The following is a 20104-nucleotide window of genomic DNA, read 5'->3' on the forward strand; positions in this document are numbered from 1 at the left end:
AAGTCAAAGTTTTACCACAATGCCTGACGAACATTTAACATTTGGGCTTCCGTGGCGCAATGGTTAGCGCGTTCGGCTGTTAACCGAAAGGTTGGTTATTCGAGCCCATCCGGGAGCGGTGTTGTGAGGTGTCAGTTGTAACTTAAAAAGTCAAAGTTTTTTCACAACACCTGACGACCCTTTAATTTTCGGTCTTCCGTGGCTCGATGGTTAGCGCGTTCGGCTGTTACCCGAAAGGTTGGTGGTTAGGGACCACGCTGGAGCGTTAGTGTGAAGTGTTATAAGTAACGTAAAAAGTCAAAGTTTTTCCACAATTCCTGACAACCTTTTAAATTCTAAGCTTCTGTGTCGCAATGTTTAGTGCGTTCGGCCGTTAACCGAAAAGTTGGTTATTCGAGCCCATCCGGGAGCGGTGTTGTGAGGTGTCAGTTGTAACTTAAAAAGTCAAAGTTTTTTCACAATACCTGACGACCATTTAATTTTCGGTCTTCCGTGGCTCGATGGTTAGCGCGTTCGGCCGTTAACCGAAAGGTTGGTGGTTCGAGCCCATCCGGGAGCGGAGTAGTGAGGTGTAAGATGTGACGTAAAAAGTCAAAGTTTTTCCACAATACCTGACGACCATTTAATTTTTAGGCTTCCGTGGCGCAATGGTTAGCGTGTTCAGCTGTTAATCAAAAAGTTAGTGGTTCAAGTCCACCCGGGAACGGTTTTGTAAAGATTTATAAGAAACGTAAAAAGCCAAAGTTTTTCCACAATACCTGACGACCATTTAATATCCGGGCTTCCGTGGTGCAATGGTTAGCGCGTTCGGCTGTTATCCGAAAGGTTGGTGGTTCAAGTCCACCCGGGAACGTTGGTGTTAAGTTTTATAAGTAACGTAAAAAGTCAAAGTTTTTCCACAATGCCTGACAAATATTTAACTTTTGGGCTTCCGTGGCGCATTGGTTAGCTCGTTCAGCTGTTACCCGAAAGGTTGGTTGTTCAAGCCCACCCGGGAGCGGTGTTGTGAGGTGTCAGCTGTAACGCAACATATAAAAGTATTTCCACAATACCTGACGACCATTTAATTTTTAGGCTTCCGTGGCGCAATGGTTGGCGCGTTCGGCTGTTAACCGAAAGGTTGTTGGTTCGAGCCCAAGCGGGAGCGGTGTTGTCTGGTCTCAGATGTATTGTAAATAGTCAGAGTTTTTCCAGAATACCGGACGACAAATAAATTTCCGGGCTTCCGTGGCGTAATGGTTAGCGCGTTCGGCTGTTAACCGAAAGGTTTGTGGTTAGAGCCCACCCGGTAAAGTTGGTTTTAAGTTTTATAAGTAACGTAAAAAGTCAAAGTTTTTTCACAATACCTGACGACCATTTAATTTTCGGTCTTCCGTGGCTCGATGGTTAGCGCGTTCGGCTGTTACCCGAAAGGTTGGTGGTTAGGGACCACGCTGGAGCGTTAGTGTGAAGTGTTATAAGTAACGTAAAAAGTCAAAGTTTTTCCACAATTCCTGACAACCTTTTAAATTCTAAGCTTCTGTGTCGCAAAGTTTAGTGCGTTCGGCCGTTAACCGAAAAGTTGGTGGTTCGAGCCCATCCGGGAGCGGTGTTGTGAGGTCTCAGATGTGACGAAAAAAGTCAAAGTTTTTCCACAATACCTGACGACCACTTAATTTCCGGGCTTCTGTGGCGCCATGGTTAGCGCGTTCGGCTGTTATCCAAAAATCTTCTGGCTAAAGCCCAACCGGGATCGTCGGTGTTAAGTTTTATGAGTAACGTAAAATGTCAGAGTTTTTCCACAATACCTGACGACCAAATAATTTCCGGGCTTCCGTGGCGCAATATTTAGCGCGTTTGGCTGTTAACCGAAGAGTTTGTGGTTCAACCCTACCCGGGAACGGTTGTGTAAAGTTTTATAAGTAACGTAAAAAGCCAAAGTATTTCCACAATACCTGACGACCACTTAACTTTTGGGCGTCGGTGGCGCAATGGTTAGCGCGTTCGGCTGTTAACCGAAAGGCTGGTGGTTCGAGGCCACCCGGGAGCGGTGTTGTGAGGTGTCAGATGTAACTTAAAAAGGCAAAGTTTTTCCACGATACCTGACGGCCATTTAATTTTTAGGCTTCTGTGGCGCGATGGTTAGGTTAGCGCGTTCGGCTGTTAACCGAAAGGTTGGTGGTTCGAGCCCATCCGGGAGCGGTGTTGTGAGATATCAGATGTAACGTAGAAAGTCAGAGTTTTTCCACAATACCTGACGGCCATTTAATTTCCGGGCTTCCGTGGCGCAATGGTTAGCGCGTTTGGCTGTTATCCGAAAGGTTGGTGGTTCAAGCCCACCCGGGAACGTTGGTGTTAAGTTTTATAAGTAACGTAAAAAGTCAAAGTTTTTCCACAATGCCTGACAAACATTTAACATTTGGGCTTCCGTGGCGCATTGGTTAGCTCGTTCAGCTGTTGCCCGAAAGGTTGGTGGTTCAAGCCCACCCGGGAGCGAGGTTGTGAGGTGTCAGATGTAACGCAAAATAAAAAAGTATTTCCACTGACGACCATTTAATTTCTGGGCTTCGGTGGCGCAATGGTTAGCGCGTTCGCCTGTTAACCGAAAAGTTGGTGGTTCGAGCCCATCCGGAAGCGGTGTTGTGAGGTATAAGATGGGACGTAAAAAGTCAAAGTTTTTCCACAATACCTGAAGACCATATATCTTTGGGCTTCCGTTGCGCAATGGTTAGCGCGTTCGGCTGTTAACCGAAAGGTTGGTGGTTCGAGCCCACCCGGGAGCGGTGTTGTGAGGTCTCAGATGTGACGTAAAAAGTCAAAGTTTTTCGACATAACCTGAAGACCACTTAATTTCCGGGCTTCTGTGGTGCAATGGTTAGCGCGTTCGGCTGTTATCCAAAAATCTTCTGGCTAAAGCCCACCGGGATCGTCGGTGTTAAGTTTTATAAGTAACGTAAAATGTCAGAGTTTTTCCACAATACCTGACGACCATATAATTTCCGGGCTTCCGTGGCGCAATAGTTAGCGCTTTCGGCTGTTACCGAAGAGTTTGTGGTTCAAGCCCACCCGGGAACGGTTGTGTGAAGTTTTATAAGTAACGTAAAAAGCCAAAGTATTTCCACAATACCTGACGACCATTTAATTTTTAGACTTCCGTGGCACAATGGTTAGCGCGCTCAGCTGTTAATCAAAAGGCTGGTGGTTCAAGCCCATCCGGGAGCGGTGTTGTAAGGTCTCAGATGTAACGTAAAAAGTCATAATTTTTCCACAATACCTAACGACCATTTAATTTCCGGGCTTTGTTGCGCAATGGTTAGCACGTTCGGCTGTTAACCGAAAGGTTGGTGGTTCAAGCCCATCCGGGAACTGTAGTGTAAAGTTTTATAAGTAACGTAAAAAGTCAAAGTTTTTCCACAATACCTAACGAACATTTAATTTTTGGGCCTATGTGGCGCAGTGGTTAGCGCGTTCAGCTTTTAACCGAAAGGTTGGTAGTTCGAGCCCATCCGGGAGCGTAGTTGTTAAGTTTTATAAGTAACATAGTAAAGTCAAAATTTTTCCACAAAACTTGACAACATTTTAAATTCTAAGCTTCCGTGGCGCATTGCTTAGGGCGTTCGGCCGTTAACCGAAAGGTTGGTGGTTCGAGTCCATCCGGGAGCGTTAGTGTGAAGTGTTTAAGTTACGTTAAAAGTCCAAGTTTTTCCACAATAACCGACGACCATTTAATTTTTAGGCTTCCGTGGCGCAGTGGTTAGCGCATTCAGCTGTTAACCGAAAGGTTGGTGGTTCGAGCCCATCCGGGAGCGGTGTTGAGAGGTCTCAGATGTAACGTAGAAAGTCAGAGTTTTTCCACAATACCTGACGGCCATTTCATTTCCGGCCTTCCGTGGCGCAATGGTTATCGCGTTTTGCTGTTATCCGAAAGGTTGGTGGTTCAAGCCCACCCGGGAACGTTTGTGTAAAGTTTTATAAGTAACGTAAAAAGTCAAAGTTTTTCCGCAATACCTGACGACCAACTATTTTCCGGGCTTCCGTGGCGCAATGGTTAGCGCGTTCGGCTGTTAACCGAAAGGTTGGTGGTTCGAGCCCACCCGGGAGCGGTGTTATGAGGTGTCAGATGTAACGTAAAAAGTTTTTTTCCACAATGCCTGACAACAAATTATTTTCCGGGCTTCCGTGGTGTACTGGTTAGCGCGTTCGGCTGTTAACAGAAAGGTTTGTGTTTCTAGCCCACCCGGGAACGTTGGTGTTAAGTTTTATAAGTAACGTTAAAAGTCACAGTTTTTCCACAATACCTGAATACCAAATATTTTTGGGCTTCCGTTTTGCAATGGTTAGCGCGTTCGGCTGTTAAGCGAAAGGTTGGTGGTTCGAGCCCATCCGAGAGCGGTGTTGTGAGGTCTCAGATGTGACGTAAATAGTCAAAGTTTTTGCAAAATTTCTGACGACCATTTAATTTCCGGGCTTCCGTGGCGCAATAGTTAGCGCGTTCGGCTGTTAACCGAAAGGTTGGTGGTTAGAGCCCACGCTGGAGCGTTAGTGTGAGGTGTCAGATGTAACTTAAAAAGTCAAAGTTTTTCCACAATACCTGACGGCTATTTAATTTTTAGGCTTCTGTGGCGCGATGGTTAGGTTAGGGCGTTCGGCTGTTAACAGAAAGGTTGGTGGTTAGAGCCCACGCTGGGGCGTTAGTGTGACATGTTTTAAGTAACATAAAAAGTCAAAGTTTTTCCACCATACTTGACAACATTTTAAATTCTAAGCTTCCGTGGCGCAATGCTTAGTGCGTTCGGCCGTTAACCGAAATGTTGGTGGTTCGAGCCCATCCGGGAGCGGTGTAGTAAGGTCTCAGATGTAAAGTAAAAAGCCAAAGTTTTCCACAATACCTGAAGACCATTTGATTTTTGGGCTTCCGTTGCGCAATGGTTAGCGCGTTCGGCTGTTAACCGAAAGGTTGGTGGTTCGAGCCCATCCGGGAGCGGTGTAGTGAGGTCTCAGATGTGACGTAAAAAGTCAAAGTTTTTCCACAATACCTGAAAACCATTTAATTTTTGGGCTTCGGTGGTGCAATGGTTAGCGCGTTCGGCTGTTAACTGAAAGGTTGGTGTTTAGAGCCCACGCTGGAGCGTTAGTGTGAAGTGTTATAAGTAACATAAAAAGTCAAAGTTTTTCCACCATACTTGGCAACATCTTAAATCATAAGCTTCGGTGGCGCAATGGTTAGCGCGTTCGGCTGTTAACCGAAAGGTTGGTGGTTCGAGCCCACCCGGGAGCGGTGTTATGAGGTGTCAGATGTAACGCAAAATATAAAAGTATTTCCACAATACCTGACGACCAGTTAATTTTTAGGCTTCCGTGGCGTAATGGCTGGCTTGTTCGGCTGTAATCCGAAAGGTTGGTGGTTCGAGCCCACCCGGGAGCGGTGTTATGAGGTGTCAGATGTAACGCAAAATATAAAAGTATTTCCACAATACCTGACGACCATTTAATTTTTAGGCTTCCGTGGCGTAATGGCTGGCTCGTTCGGCTGTAATCCGAAAGGTTGGTGGTTCGAGCCCATCCGGGAACGGTGTGGTGAGGTGTCAGATGTAACATAAAAAGTCAAAGTTTTTCCACAATACCTGAAGACCATTTAGTTTTTGGGCTTCCGTTGCGCAATGGTTAGCGCGTTCGGCTGTTAACCGAAAAGTTGGTGGTTCAAGCCCACCCGGGAACGGTTGTGTAATGTTTTATAAGTAACGTAAAAAGTCAAAGTTTTTCCACAATACCTGACGGCCATTTAATTTTTAGGCTTCCGTGGCGTAATGGCGGGCCTGCTCGGCTGTAATCCTAAAGGTTGGTGGTTCGAGCCCATCCGGGAACGGTGTAGTGAGGTCTCAGATGTAACGTAAAAAGCCAAAGTTTTTCCACAATACCTGACGACCATTTAATTTTTGGGCTTCGTTGGCGCAATGGTTAGCGCGTTCAGCTGTTAACCGAAAGGTTGGTGGTTCGAGCCCACCCGGGAGCGGTGTTGTGAGGTGTCAGATGTAACTTAAGAAGTCAAAGTTTTTCTACAATACCTGACGGCCATTTAATTTTTAGGCTTCTGTGGCGCGATGGTTAGGTTAGGGCGTTCGGCTGTTAACCGAAAGGTTGGTGGTTAGATCCCACGCTGGAGCGTTAGTGTGAAATGTTTTAAGTAACATAGAAAGTCAAAGTTTTTCCACCATACTTGACAACTTTTTAAATTCTAAGCTTCCGTGGCGAAATGCTTAGTGCGTTCGGCCGTTAATCGAAAGGTTGGTGGTTCGAGCCCATCCGGGAGCGGTGTTGTGAGGTCTCAGATGTGACGAAAAAAGTCAAAATTTTTCCACAATACCTGAAGACCATTTAATTTTTGGGCTTCCGTTGAGCAATGGTTAGCGCGTTCGGCTGTTAACCGAAAGGTTGGTGGTTCGATCCCATCCGGGAGCGGTGTAGTGAGGTCTCAGATGTAACGTAAAAAGCCAAAGTTTTTCCACAATACCTGACGACCATTTAATTTTTGGGCTTCGGTGGCGCAATGGTTAGCGCGTTCGGCTGTTAACCGAAAGGTTGGTGGTTCGAGCCCACCCGGGAGCGATGTTATGAGGTGTCAGATGTAACGCAAAATATAAAAGTATTTCCACAATACCTGACGACCATTTAAATTTTAGGCTTCCGTGGCGTAATGGCTGGCTCGTTCGGCTGTAATCCGAAAGGTTGGTGGTTCGAGCCCATCCGGGAACGGTGTGGTGAGGTCTCAGATGTAACGTAGAAAGCCAAAATTTTTCCAAAATACCTGACGACCATTTCATTTTTGGGCTTCGTTGGCGCAATGGTTAGCGCGTTCGGCTGTTAACCGAAAGGTTGGTGGTTCGAGCCCACCCGGGAGCGGTGTTGTGAGGTGTCAGATGTAACTTAAGAAGTCAAAGTTTTTCCACAATACCTGACGGCCATTTAATTTTTAGGCTTCTATGGCGCGATGGTTAGGTTAGGGCGTTCGGCTGTTAACCGAAAGGTTGGTGGTTAGATCCCACGCTGGAGAGTTCGTGTGAAATGTTTTAAGTAACATAAAAAGTCAAAGTTTTTCCACCATACTTAACAACATTTTAAATTCTAAGCTTCCGTGGCGCAATGCTGAGTGCGTTCGGCCGTTAACCGATAGGTTGGTGGTTCGAGCCCATCCGGGAGCGGTGTTGTGAGGTCTCAGATGTGACGTAAAATGTCAAAGTTTTTCCGCAATAGCTGAAGACCATTTAATTTTTGGGCTTCCGTTGCGCAATGGTTAGCGCGTTCGGCTGTTAACCGAAAGGTTGGTGGGTCGAGCCCACCCGGGAGCGGTGTTGAGAGGTCTCAGATGGAACGTAAAAAGTCAGAGTTTTTCTACAATACCTGACATCAAATTAATTTCCTAGCTTCCGTGGCGTAATGGTTTGCGCGTTCGGCTGTTAACCGAAAAGTTGGTGGTTCAAGCCCACCCGGGAACGGTTGTGTAATGTTTTATAAGTAACGTAAAAAGTCAAAGTTTTTCCACAATACCTGACGGCCATTTAACTTTTAGGCTTCCGTGACGCGATGGTTAGGTTAGCGCGTTCGGCTGTTAACCGAAAGGTTGGTGGTTAGAGCCCACGCTGGAGCGTTAGTGTGAAGTGTTATAAGTAACATAAAATGTCAAAGTTTTTCCACCATACTTGACAACATCTTAAGTTATAAGCTTCGGTGGCGCAATGGTTAGCGCGTTCGGCTGTTTTTAACGAAAGGTTGGTGGTTCGAGCCCACCCGGGAGCGGTGATGTGAGGTGTCAGATTTAACTTAAAAAGTCAAAGTTTTTCCACAATACCTGACGGCCATTAAATTTTTAGGCTTCTGTGGCGCGATGGTTAGGTTAGGGCGTTCGGCTGTTAACCGAAAGGGTGGTGGTTAGATCCCACGCTGGAGCGTTAGTGTAAAATGTTTTAAGTAAGATAAAAAGTCAAAGTTTTTCCACCATACTTGACAACATTTTAAATTCTAAGCTTCCGTGGCGCAATGCTTAGTGCGTTCGGCCGTTAACCGAAAGGTTGGGGGTTCGAGCCCATCCGGGAGCGGTGTTGTGAGGTCTCAGATGTGACGTAAAAAGTCAAAGTTTTTCCACAATACCTGAAGACCATTTAATTTTTGGGCTTCCGTTGCGCAATGGTTAGCGCGTTCGGCTGTTAACCGAAAGGTTGGTGGTTCGAGCCCATCCGGGAACGGTGTAGTGAGGTCTCAGATGTAACGTAAAAAGCCAAAGTTTTTCCACAATACCTGACGACCATTTAATTTTTGGGCTTCGTTGGCGCAATGGTTAGCGCGTTCAGCTGTTAACCGAAAGGTTGGTGGTTCGAGCCCACCCGGGAGCGGTGTTGTGAGGTGTCAGATGTAACTTAAGAAGTCAAAGTTTTTCTACAATACCTGACGGCCATTTAATTTTTAGGCTTCTGTGGCGCGATGGTTAGGTTAGGGCGTTCGGCTGTTAACCGAAAGGTTGGTGGTTAGATCCCACGCTGGAGCGTTAGTGTGAAATGTTTTAAGTAACATAGAAAGTCAAAGTTTTTCCACCATACTTGACAACTTTTTAAATTCTAAGCTTCCGTGGCGAAATGCTTAGTGCGTTCGGCCGTTAATCGAAAGGTTGGTGGTTCGAGCCCATCCGGGAGCGGTGTTGTGAGGTCTCAGATGTGACGAAAAAAGTCAAAATTTTTCCACAATACCTGAAGACCATTTAATTTTTGGGCTTCCGTTGAGCAATGGTTAGCGCGTTCGGCTGTTAACCGAAAGGTTGGTGGTTCGATCCCATCCGGGAGCGGTGTAGTGAGGTCTCAGATGTAACGTAAAAAGCCAAAGTTTTTCCACAATACCTGACGACCATTTAATTTTTGGGCTTCGGTGGCGCAATGGTTAGCGCGTTCGGCTGTTAACCGAAAGGTTGGTGGTTCGAGCCCACCCGGGAGCGATGTTATGAGGTGTCAGATGTAACGCAAAATATAAAAGTATTTCCACAATACCTGACGACCATTTAATTTTTAGGCTTCCGTGGCGTAATGGCTGGCTCGTTCGGCTGTAATCCGAAAGGTTGGTGGTTCGAGCCCATCCGGGAACGGTGTGGTGAGGTCTCAGATGTAACGTAGAAAGCCAAAATTTTTCCAAAATACCTGACGACCATTTCATTTTTGGGCTTCGTTGGCGCAATGGTTAGCGCGTTCGGCTGTTAACCGAAAGGTTGGTGGTTCGAGCCCACCCGGGAGCGGTGTTGTGAGGTGTCAGATGTAACTTAAGAAGTCAAAGTTTTTCCACAATACCTGACGGCCATTTAATTTTTAGGCTTCTATGGCGCGATGGTTAGGTTAGGGCGTTCGGCTGTTAACCGAAAGGTTGGTGGTTAGATCCCACGCTGGAGAGTTCGTGTGAAATGTTTTAAGTAACATAAAAAGTCAAAGTTTTTCCACCATACTTAACAACATTTTAAATTCTAAGCTTCCGTGGCGCAATGCTGAGTGCGTTCGGCCGTTAACCGATAGGTTGGTGGTTCGAGCCCATCCGGGAGCGGTGTTGTGAGGTCTCAGATGTGACGTAAAATGTCAAAGTTTTTCCGCAATAGCTGAAGACCATTTAATTTTTGGGCTTCCGTTGCGCAATGGTTAGCGCGTTCGGCTGTTAACCGAAAGGTTGGTGGGTCGAGCCCACCCGGGAGCGGTGTTGAGAGGTCTCAGATGGAACGTAAAAAGTCAGAGTTTTTCTACAATACCTGACATCAAATTAATTTCCTAGCTTCCGTGGCGTAATGGTTTGCGCGTTCGGCTGTTAACCGAAAAGTTGGTGGTTCAAGCCCACCCGGGAACGGTTGTGTAATGTTTTATAAGTAACGTAAAAAGTCAAAGTTTTTCCACAATACCTGACGGCCATTTAACTTTTAGGCTTCCGTGACGCGATGGTTAGGTTAGCGCGTTCGGCTGTTAACCGAAAGGTTGGTGGTTAGAGCCCACGCTGGAGCGTTAGTGTGAAGTGTTATAAGTAACATAAAATGTCAAAGTTTTTCCACCATACTTGACAACATCTTAAGTTATAAGCTTCGGTGGCGCAATGGTTAGCGCGTTCGGCTGTTTTTAACGAAAGGTTGGTGGTTCGAGCCCACCCGGGAGCGGTGATGTGAGGTGTCAGATTTAACTTAAAAAGTCAAAGTTTTTCCACAATACCTGACGGCCATTAAATTTTTAGGCTTCTGTGGCGCGATGGTTAGGTTAGGGCGTTCGGCTGTTAACCGAAAGGGTGGTGGTTAGATCCCACGCTGGAGCGTTAGTGTAAAATGTTTTAAGTAAGATAAAAAGTCAAAGTTTTTCCACCATACTTGACAACATTTTAAATTCTAAGCTTCCGTGGCGCAATGCTTAGTGCGTTCGGCCGTTAACCGAAAGGTTGGTGGTTCGAGCCCATCCGGGAGCGGTGTTGTGAGGTCTCAGATGTGACGTAAAAAGTCAAAGTTTTTCCACAATACCTGAAGACCATTTAATTTTTGGGCTTCCGTTGCGCAATGGTTAGCGCGTTCGGCTGTTAACCGAAAGGTTGGTGGTTCGAGCCCATCCGGGAGCGATGTAGTGAGGTCTCAGATGTAACGTAAAAACCCAAAGTTTTTCCACAATACCTGACGACCATTTAATTTTTCGGCTTCGGTGGCGCAATGGTTAGCGCGTTCGGCTGTTAACCGAAAGGTTGGTGGTTCGAGCCCACCCGGGAGCGGTGTTATGAGGTGTCAGATATAACGCAAAATATAAAAGTATTTCCACAATACCTGACGACCATTTAATTTTTAGGCTTCCGTGGCGTAATGGCTGGCTCGTTCGGCTGTAATCCGAAAGGTTGGTGGTTCGAGCCCATCCGGGAACGGTGTGGTGAGGTGTCAGATGTAACTTAAAAAGTCAAAGTTTTTCCACAATACCTGAAGACCATTTAGTTTTTGGGCTTCCGTTGCGCAATGGTTAGCGCGTTCGGCTGTTAACCGAAAGGTTGGTGGTTCGAGCCCATCCGGGAGCGGTGTTGTGAGGTCTCAGATGTGACGTAAAAAGTCAAAGTTTTTCCACAATACCTGAAGACCGTTTAATTTTTGGGCTTCCGTTGCGCAATGGTTAGCGCGTTCGGCTGTTAACCGAAAGGTTGGTGGTTCGAGCCCACCCGGGAGCGGTGTTGTGAGGTCTCAGATGGAACGTAAAAAGTCAGAGTTTTTCTACAATACCTGACATCAAATTAATTTCCTAGCTTCCGTGGCGTAATGGTTTGCGCGTTCGGCTGTTAACCGAAAAGTTGGTGGTTCAAGCCCACCCGGGAACGGTTGTGTAATGTTTTATAAGTAACGTAAAAAGTCAAAGTTTTTCCACAATACCTGACGGCCATTTAATTTTTAGGCTTCCGTGACGCGATGGTTAGGTTAGGGCGTTCGGCTGTTAACCGAAAGGTTGGTGGTTAGATCCCACGCTGGAGCGTTAGTGTAAAATGTTTTAAGTAAGATAAAAAGTCAAAGTTTTTCCACCATACTTGACAACATTTTAAATTCTAAGCTTCCGTGGCGCAATGCTTAGTGCGTTCGGCCGTTAACCGAAAGGTTGGTGGTTCGAGCCCACCCGGGAGCGGTGTTATGAGGTGTCAGATATAACGCAAAATATAAAAGTATTTCCACAATACCTGACGACCATTTAATTTTTAGGCTTCCGTGGCGTAATGGCTGGCTCGTTCGGCTGTAATCCGAAAGGTTGGTGGTTCGAGCCCATCCGGGAACGGTGTGGTGAGGTGTCAGATGTAACTTAAAAAGTCAAAGTTTTTCCACAATACCTGAAGACCATTTAGTTTTTGGGCTTCCGTTGCGCAATGGTTAGCGCGTTCGGCTGTTAACCGAAAGGTTGGTGGTTCGAGCCCATCCGGGAGCGGTGTAGTAAGGTCTCAGATGTGACGTAAAAAGTCAAAGTTTTTCCACAATACCTGAAGACCATTTAATTTTTGGGCTTCCGTTGCGCAATGGTTAGCGCGTTCGGCTGTTAACCGAAAGGTTGGTGGGTCGAGCCCACCCGGGAGCGGTGTTGTGAGGTCTCAGATGTAACGTAAAAAGTCAGAGTTTTTCCACAATACCTGAAGACCATTTAATTTTTGGGCTTCGGTGGCGCAATGGTTAGCGCGTTCGGCTGTTAACCGAAAGGTTGGTGGTTCGAGCCCACCCGGGAGCGGTGTTATGAGGTGTCAGATATAACGCAAAATATAAAAGTATTTCCACAATACCTGACGACCATTTAATTTTTAGGCTTCCGTGGCGTAATGGCTGGCTCGTTCGGCTGTAATCCGTAAGGTTGGTGGTTCGAGCCAATCCGGGAACGGTGTGGTGAGGTGTCAGATGTAACTTAAAAAGTCAAAGTTTTTCCACAATACCTGAAGACCATTTAGTTTTTGGGCTTCCGTTGCGCAATGGTTAGCGCGTTCGGCTCTTAACCGAAAGGCTGGTGGTTCAAGCCCATCCGGGAGCGGTGTTGTAAGGTCTCAGATGTAACGTAAAAAGTCATAATTTTTCCACAATACCTAACGACCATTTAATTTCCGGGCTTTGTTGCGCAATGGTTAGCACGTTCGGCTGTTAACCGAAAGGTTGGTGGTTAGAGCCCACGCTGGAGCGTTAGTGTGAGGTGTCAGATGTAACTTAAAAAGTCAAAGTTTTTGCAAAATTTCTGACGACCATTTAATTTCCGGGCTTCCGTGGCGCAATAGTTAGCGCGTTCGGCTGTTAACCGAAAGGTTGGTGGTTAGAGCCCACGCTGGAGCGTTAGTGTGAGGTGTCAGATGTAACTTAAAAAGTCAAAGTTTTTCCACAATACCTGACGGCCATTTAATTTTTAGGCTTCTGTGGCGCGATGGTTAGGTTAGGGCGTTCGGCTGTTAACCGAAAGGTTGGTGGTTAGAGCCCACGCTGGAGCGTTAGTGTGACATGTTTTAAGTAACATAAAAAGTCAAAGTTTTTCCACCATACTTGACAACATTTTAAATTCTAAGCTTCCGTGGCGCAATGCTTAGTGCGTTCGGCCGTTAACCGAAATGTTGGTGGTTCGAGCCCATCCGGGAGCGGTGTTGTGAGGTCTCAGATGTGACGTCAAAAGTCAAAGTTTTTCCACAATACCTGAAGACCATTTGATTTTTGGGCTTCCGTTGCGCAATGGTTAGCGCGTTCGGCTGTTAACCGAAAGGTTGGTGGTTCGAGCCCATCCGGGAGCGGTGTAGTGAGGTCTCAGATGTGACGTAAAAAGTCAAAGTTTTTCCACAATACCTGACGACCATTTAATTTTTGGGCTTCGGTGGTGCAATGGTTAGCGCGTTCGGCTGTTAACTGAAAGGTTGGTGTTTAGAGCCCACGCTGGAGCGTTAGTGTGAAGTGTTATAAGTAACATTAAAAGTCAAAGTTTTTCCACCATACTTGGCAACATCTTAAATCATAAGCTTCGGTGGCGCAATGGTTAGCGCGTTCGGCTGTTAACCGAAAGGTTGGTGGTTCAAGCCCACCCGGGAGCGGTGTTATGAGGTGTCAGATGTAACGCAAAATATAAAAGTATTTCCACAATACCTGACGACCAGTTAATTTTTAGGCTTCCGTGGCGTAATGGCTGGCTTGTTCGGCTGTAATCCGAAAGGTTGGTGGTTCGAGCCCACCCGGGAGCGGTGTTATGAGGTGTCAGATGTAACGCAAAATATAAAAGTATTTCCACAATACCTGACGACCAGTTAATTTTTAGGCTTCCGTGGCGTAATGGCTGGCTTGCTCGGCTGTAATCCGAAAGGTTGGTGGTTCGAGCCCATCCGGGAACGGTGTAGTGAGGTCTCAGATGTAACGTAAAAAGCCAAAGTTTTTCCACAATACCTGACGACCATTTAATTTTTGGGCTTCGTTGGCGCAATGGTTAGCGCGTTCAGCTGTTAACCGAAAGGTTGGTGGTTCGAGCCCACCCGGGAGCGGTGTTGTGAGGTGTCAGATGTAACTTAAGAAGTCAAAGTTTTTCTACAATACCTGACGGCCATTTAATTTTTAGGCTTCTGTGGCGCGATGGTTAGGTTAGGGCGTTCGGCTGTTAACCGAAAGGTTGGTGGTTAGATCCCACGCTGGAGCGTTAGTGTGAAATGTTTTAAGTAACATAGAAAGTCAAAGTTTTTCCACCATACTTGACAACTTTTTAAATTCTAAGCTTCCGTGGCGAAATGCTTAGTGCGTTCGGCCGTTAATCGAAAGGTTGGTGGTTCGAGCCCATCCGGGAGCGGTGTTGTGAGGTCTCAGATGTGACGAAAAAAGTCAAAATTTTTCCACAATACCTGAAGACCATTTAATTTTTGGGCTTCCGTTGAGCAATGGTTAGCGCGTTCGGCTGTTAACCGAAAGGTTGGTGGTTCGATCCCATCCGGGAGCGGTGTAGTGAGGTCTCAGATGTAACGTAAAAAGCCAAAGTTTTTCCACAATACCTGACGACCATTTAATTTTTGGGCTTCGGTGGCGCAATGGTTAGCGCGTTCGGCTGTTAACCGAAAGGTTGGTGGTTCGAGCCCACCCGGGAGCGATGTTATGAGGTGTCAGATGTAACGCAAAATATAAAAGTATTTCCACAATACCTGACGACCATTTAATTTTTAGGCTTCCGTGGCGTAATGGCTGGCTCGTTCGGCTGTAATCCGAAAGGTTGGTGGTTCGAGCCCATCCGGGAACGGTGTGGTGAGGTCTCAGATGTAACGTAGAAAGCCAAAATTTTTCCAAAATACCTGACGACCATTTCATTTTTGGGCTTCGTTGGCGCAATGGTTAGCGCGTTCGGCTGTTAACCGAAAGGTTGGTGGTTCGAGCCCACCCGGGAGCGGTGTTGTGAGGTGTCAGATGTAACTTAAGAAGTCAAAGTTTTTCCACAATACCTGACGGCCATTTAATTTTTAGGCTTCTGTGGCGCGATGGTTAGGTTAGGGCGTTCGGCTGTTAACCGAAAGGTTGGTGGTTAGATCCCACGCTGGAGAGTTAGTGTGAAATGTTTTAAGTAACATAAAAAGTCAAAGTTTTTCCACCATACTTAACAACATTTTAAATTCTAAGCTTCCGTGGCGCAATGCTGAGTGCGTTCGGCCGTTAACCGATAGGTTGGTGGTTCGAGCCCATCCGGGAGCGGTGTTGTGAGGTCTCAGATGTGACGTAAAATGTCAAAGTTTTTCCGCAATAACTGAAGACCATTTAATTTTTGGACTTCCGTTGCGCAATGGTTAGCGCGTTCGGCTGTTAACCGAAAGGTTGGTGGTTCGAGCCCACCCGGGAGCGGTGTTGTGAGGTCTCAGATGGAACGTAAAAAGTCAGAGTTTTTCTACAATACCTGACATCAAATTAATTTCCTAGCTTCCGTGGCGTAATGGTTTGCGCGTTCGGCTGTTAACCGAAAAGTTGGTGGTTCAAGCCCACCCGGGAACGGTTGTGTAATGTTTTATAAGTAACGTAAAAAGTCAAAGTTTTTCCACAATACCTGACGGCCATTTAACTTTTAGGCTTCCGTGACGCGATGGTTAGGTTAGCGCGTTCGGCTGTTAACCGAAAGGTTGGTGGTTAGAGCCCACGCTGGAGCGTTAGTGTGAAGTGTTATAAGTAACATAAAATGTCAAAGTTTTTCCACCATACTTGACAACATCTTAAGTTATAAGCTTCGGTGGCGCAATGGTTAGCGCGTTCGGCTGTTAACCGAAAGGTTGGTGGTTCGAGCCCACCCGGGAGCGGTGATGTGAGGTGTCAGATTTAACTTAAAAAGTCAAAGTTTTTCCACAATACCTGACGGCCATTTAATTTTTAGGCTTCTGTGGCGCGATGGTTAGGTTAGGGCGTTCGGCTGTTAACCGAAAGGGTGGTGGTTAGATCCCACGCTGGAGCGTTAGTGTAAAATGTTTTAAGTAAGATAAAAAGTCAAAGTTTTTCCACCATACTTGACAACATTTTAAATTCTAAGCTTCCGTGGCGCAATGCTTAGTGCGTTCGGCCGTTAACCGAAAGGTTGGTGGTTCGAGCCCATCCGGGAGCGGTGTTGTGAGGTCTCAGATGTGACGAAAAAAGTCAAAATTTTTCCACAATACCTGAAGACCATTTAATTTTTGGGCTTCCGTTGAGCAATGGTTAGCGCGTTCGGCTGTTAACCGAAAGGTTGGTGGTTCGATCCCATCCGGGAGCGGTGTAGTGAGGTCTCAGATGTAACGTAAAAAGCCAAAGTTTTTCCACAATACCTGACGACCATTTAATTTTTGGGCTTCGGTGGCGCAATGGTTAGCGCGTTCGGCTGTTAACCGAAAGGTTGGTGGTTCGAGCCCACCCGGGAGCGATGTTATGAGGTGTCAGATGTAACGCAAAATATAAAAGTATTTCCACAATACCTGACGACCATTTAATGATTAGGCTTCCGTGGCGTAATGGCTGGCTCGTTCGGCTGTAATCCGAAAGGTTGGTGGTTCGAGCCCATCCGGGAACGGTGTGGTGAGGTCTCAGATGTAACGTAGAAAGCCAAAATTTTTCCAAAATACCTGACGACCATTTCATTTTTGGGCTTCGTTGGCGCAATGGTTAGCGCGTTCGGCTGTTAACCGAAAGGTTGGTGGTTAGAGCCCACGCTGGAGCGTTAGTGTGAAGTGTTATAAGTAACATAAAATGTCAAAGTTTTTCCACCATACTTGACAACATCTTAAGTTATAAGCTTCGGTGGCGCAATGGTTAGCGCGTTCGGCTGTTAACCGAAAGGTTGGTGGTTCGAGCCCACCCGGGAGCGGTGATGTGAGGTGTCAGATTTAACTTAAAAAGTCAAAGTTTTTCCACAATACCTGACGGCCATTTAATTTTTAGGCTTCTGTGGCGCGATGGTTAGGTTAGGGCGTTCGGCTGTTAACCGAAAGGGTGGTGGTTAGATCCCACGCTGGAGCGTTAGTGTAAAATGTTTTAAGTAAGATAAAAAGTCAAAGTTTTTCCACCATACTTGACAACATTTTAAATTCTAAGCTTCCGTGGCGCAATGCTTAGTGCGTTCGGCCGTTAACCGAAAGGTTGGTGGTTCGAGCCCATCCGGGAGCGGTGTTGTGAGGTCTCAGATGTGACGAAAAAAGTCAAAATTTTTCCACAATACCTGAAGACCATTTAATTTTTGGGCTTCCGTTGAGCAATGGTTAGCGCGTTCGGCTGTTAACCGAAAGGTTGGTGGTTCGATCCCATCCGGGAGCGGTGTAGTGAGGTCTCAGATGTAACGTAAAAAGCCAAAGTTTTTCCACAATACCTGACGACCATTTAATTTTTGGGCTTCGGTGGCGCAATGGTTAGCGCGTTCGGCTGTTAACCGAAAGGTTGGTGGTTCGAGCCCACCCGGGAGCGATGTTATGAGGTGTCAGATGTAACGCAAAATATAAAAGTATTTCCACAATACCTGACGACCATTTAATGATTAGGCTTCCGTGGCGTAATGGCTGGCTCGTTCGGCTGTAATCCGAAAGGTTGGTGGTTCGAGCCCATCCGGGAACGGTGTGGTGAGGTCTCAGATGTAACGTAGAAAGCCAAAATTTTTCCAAAATACCTGACGACCATTTCATTTTTGGGCTTCGTTGGCGCAATGGTTAGCGCGTTCGGCTGTTAACCGAAAGGTTGGTGGTTCGAGCCCACCCGGGAGCGGTGTTGTGAGGTGTCAGATGTAACTTAAGAAGTCAAAGTTTTTCCACAATACCTGACGGCCATTTAATTTTTAGGCTTCTGTGGCGCGATGGTTAGGTTAGGGCGTTCGGCTGTTAACCGAAAGGTTGGTGGTTAGATCCCACGCTGGAGAGTTAGTGTGAAATGTTTTAAGTAACATAAAAAGTCAAAGTTTTTCCACCATACTTAACAACATTTTAAATTCTAAGCTTCCGTGGCGCAATGCTGAGTGCGTTCGGCCGTTAACCGATAGGTTGGTGGTTCGAGCCCATCCGGGAGCGGTGTTGTGAGGTCTCAGATGTGACGTAAAATGTCAAAGTTTTTCCGCAATACCTGAAGACCATTTAATTTTTGGGCTTCCGTTGCGCAATGGTTAGCGCGTTCGGCTGTTAACCGAAAGGTTGGTGGTTCGAGCCCACCCGGGAGCGGTGTTGTGAGGTCTCAGATGGAACGTAAAAAGTCAGAGTTTTTCTACAATACCTGACATCAAATTAATTTCCTAGCTTCCGTGGCGTAATGGTTTGCGCGTTCGGCTGTTAACCGAAAGGTTGGTGGTTCGAGCCCACCCGAGAGCGGTGTTATGAGTTGTCAGATGTAACGCAAAATATAAAAGTATTTCCACAATACCTGACGACCATTTAATTTTTAGGCTTCCGTGGCGTAATGGCTGGCTCGTTCGGCTGTAATCCGAAAGGGTGGTGGTTCGAGCCCACCCGGGAGCGGTGTTGTGAGGTGTCAGATGTAACTTAAGAAGTCATAGTTTTTCCACAATACCTGACGGCCATTTAATTTTTAGGCTTCTGTGGCGCGATGGTTAGGTTAGGGCGTTCGGCTGTTAACCGAAAGGTTGGTGGTTAGATCCCACGCTCGAGAGTTAGTGTGAAATGTTTTAAGTAACATAAAAAGTCAAAGTTTTTCCACAATACTTGACAACATTTTAAATTCTAAGCTTGAGTGGCGCAATGCTTAGTGCGTTCGGCCGTTAACCGATAAGTTGGTGGTTCGAGCCCATCCGGGAGCGGTGTTGTGAGGTCTCAGATGTGACGTAAGAAGTCAAAGTTTTTCCACAATACCTGAAGACCATTTAACTTTTGGGCTTCCGTTGCGCAATGGTTAGCGCGTTCGGCTGTTACCCGAAGGGTTGGTGGTTCGAGCCCATCCGGGAGCGGTGTAGTAATGTCTCAGATGTAACGTAAAAAGCCAAAGTTTTTCCACAATACCTGACGACCATTCAATTTTTGGGCTTCGGTGGCGCAATGGTTAGCGCGTTCGGCTGTTAACCGAATGGTTGGTGGTTCGAGCCCACCCGGGAGCGGTGTTGTGAGGTCTCAGATGTAACGCAAAAAGTCAGAGTTTTTCTACAATACCTGACATCAAATTAATTTCCTAGCTTCCGTGGCGTAATGGCTTGCGCGTTCGGCGGTTAACCGAAAAGTTGGTGGTTCAAGCCCACCCGGGAACGGTTGTGTAATGTTTAATAAGTAACGTAAAAAGTCAAAGTTTTTCCACAATACCTGAGGGCCATTTAATTTTTAGGCTTCCGTGGCGCGATGGTTAGGTTAGCGCGTTCGGCTGTTAACCGAAAGGTTGGTGGTTAGAGCCCACGCTGGAGCGTTAGTGTGAAGTGTTATAAGTAACATAAAAAGTCAAAGTTTTTCCACCATACTTGACAACATTTTAAATTATAAGCTTCGGTGGCACAATGGTTAGCGTGTTCGGCTGATAACCGAAAGGTTGGTGGTTCGAGCCCATCCGGGAGCGGTGTTGTGAGGTGTCAGATGTAACTTAAAAAGTCAAAGTTTTACCACAATACCTGACGGCCATTTAATTTTTAGGCTTCTGTGGCGCGATGGTTAGGTTAGGGCGTTCGGCTGTTAACCGAAAGGTTGGTGGTTCGAGCCCACCCGAGAGCGGTGTTATGAGTTGTCAGATGTAACGCAAAATATAAAAGTATTTCCACAATACCTGACGACCATTTAATTTTTAGGCTTCCGTGGCGTAATGGCTGGCTCGTTCGGCTGTAATCCGAAAGGGTGGTGGTTCGAGCCCACCCGGGAGCGGTGTTGTGAGGTGTCAGATGTAACTTAAGAAGTCATAGTTTTTCCACAATACCTGACGGCCATTTAATTTTTAGGCTTCTGTGGCGCGATGGTTAGGTTAGGGCGTTCGGCTGTTAACCGAAAGGTTGGTGGTTAGATCCCACGCTCGAGAGTTAGTGTGAAATGTTTTAAGTAACATAAAAAGTCAAAGTTTTTCCACAATACTTGACAACATTTTAAATTCTAAGCTTGAGTGGCGCAATGCTTAGTGCGTTCGGCCGTTAACCGATAAGTTGGTGGTTCGAGCCCATCCGGGAGCGGTGTTGTGAGGTCTCAGATGTGACGTAAGAAGTCAAAGTTTTTC

The 20104-nt window shown here is 46.4% G+C and overlaps 5 non-coding genes across 5 annotated transcripts; all 5 read left to right on the plus strand.

Annotated features, from left to right (window-relative positions):
* The first annotated feature begins 4009 nt into the window (after nucleotides 1-4009).
* Nucleotides 4010-4082, plus strand: TRNAN-GUU (transfer RNA asparagine (anticodon GUU)). The gene has a single exon. It is a non-coding gene; the product is annotated as a tRNA-Asn (tRNA).
* An 8354-nt stretch (nucleotides 4083-12436) lies between these two features.
* Nucleotides 12437-12509, plus strand: TRNAK-CUU (transfer RNA lysine (anticodon CUU)). The gene has a single exon. It is a non-coding gene; the product is annotated as a tRNA-Lys (tRNA).
* A 5841-nt stretch (nucleotides 12510-18350) lies between these two features.
* TRNAY-GUA (transfer RNA tyrosine (anticodon GUA)) lies at nucleotides 18351-18423 on the plus strand. Its single transcript has one exon. It is a non-coding gene; the product is annotated as a tRNA-Tyr (tRNA).
* A 966-nt stretch (nucleotides 18424-19389) lies between these two features.
* On the plus strand, nucleotides 19390-19462 carry TRNAI-GAU (transfer RNA isoleucine (anticodon GAU)). The gene has a single exon. It is a non-coding gene; the product is annotated as a tRNA-Ile (tRNA).
* A 226-nt stretch (nucleotides 19463-19688) lies between these two features.
* TRNAY-GUA (transfer RNA tyrosine (anticodon GUA)) lies at nucleotides 19689-19761 on the plus strand. Its single transcript has one exon. It is a non-coding gene; the product is annotated as a tRNA-Tyr (tRNA).
* Nucleotides 19762-20104: the final 343 nt, after the last annotated feature.

This window comes from Phalangium opilio, unplaced genomic scaffold (assembly GCF_054372755.1).
Source record: "Phalangium opilio isolate 3A_F unplaced genomic scaffold, DU_Popi_V2 ptg000352l_1, whole genome shotgun sequence".
NCBI classification, from domain to species: Eukaryota; Metazoa; Arthropoda; class Arachnida; order Opiliones; family Phalangiidae; genus Phalangium; species Phalangium opilio.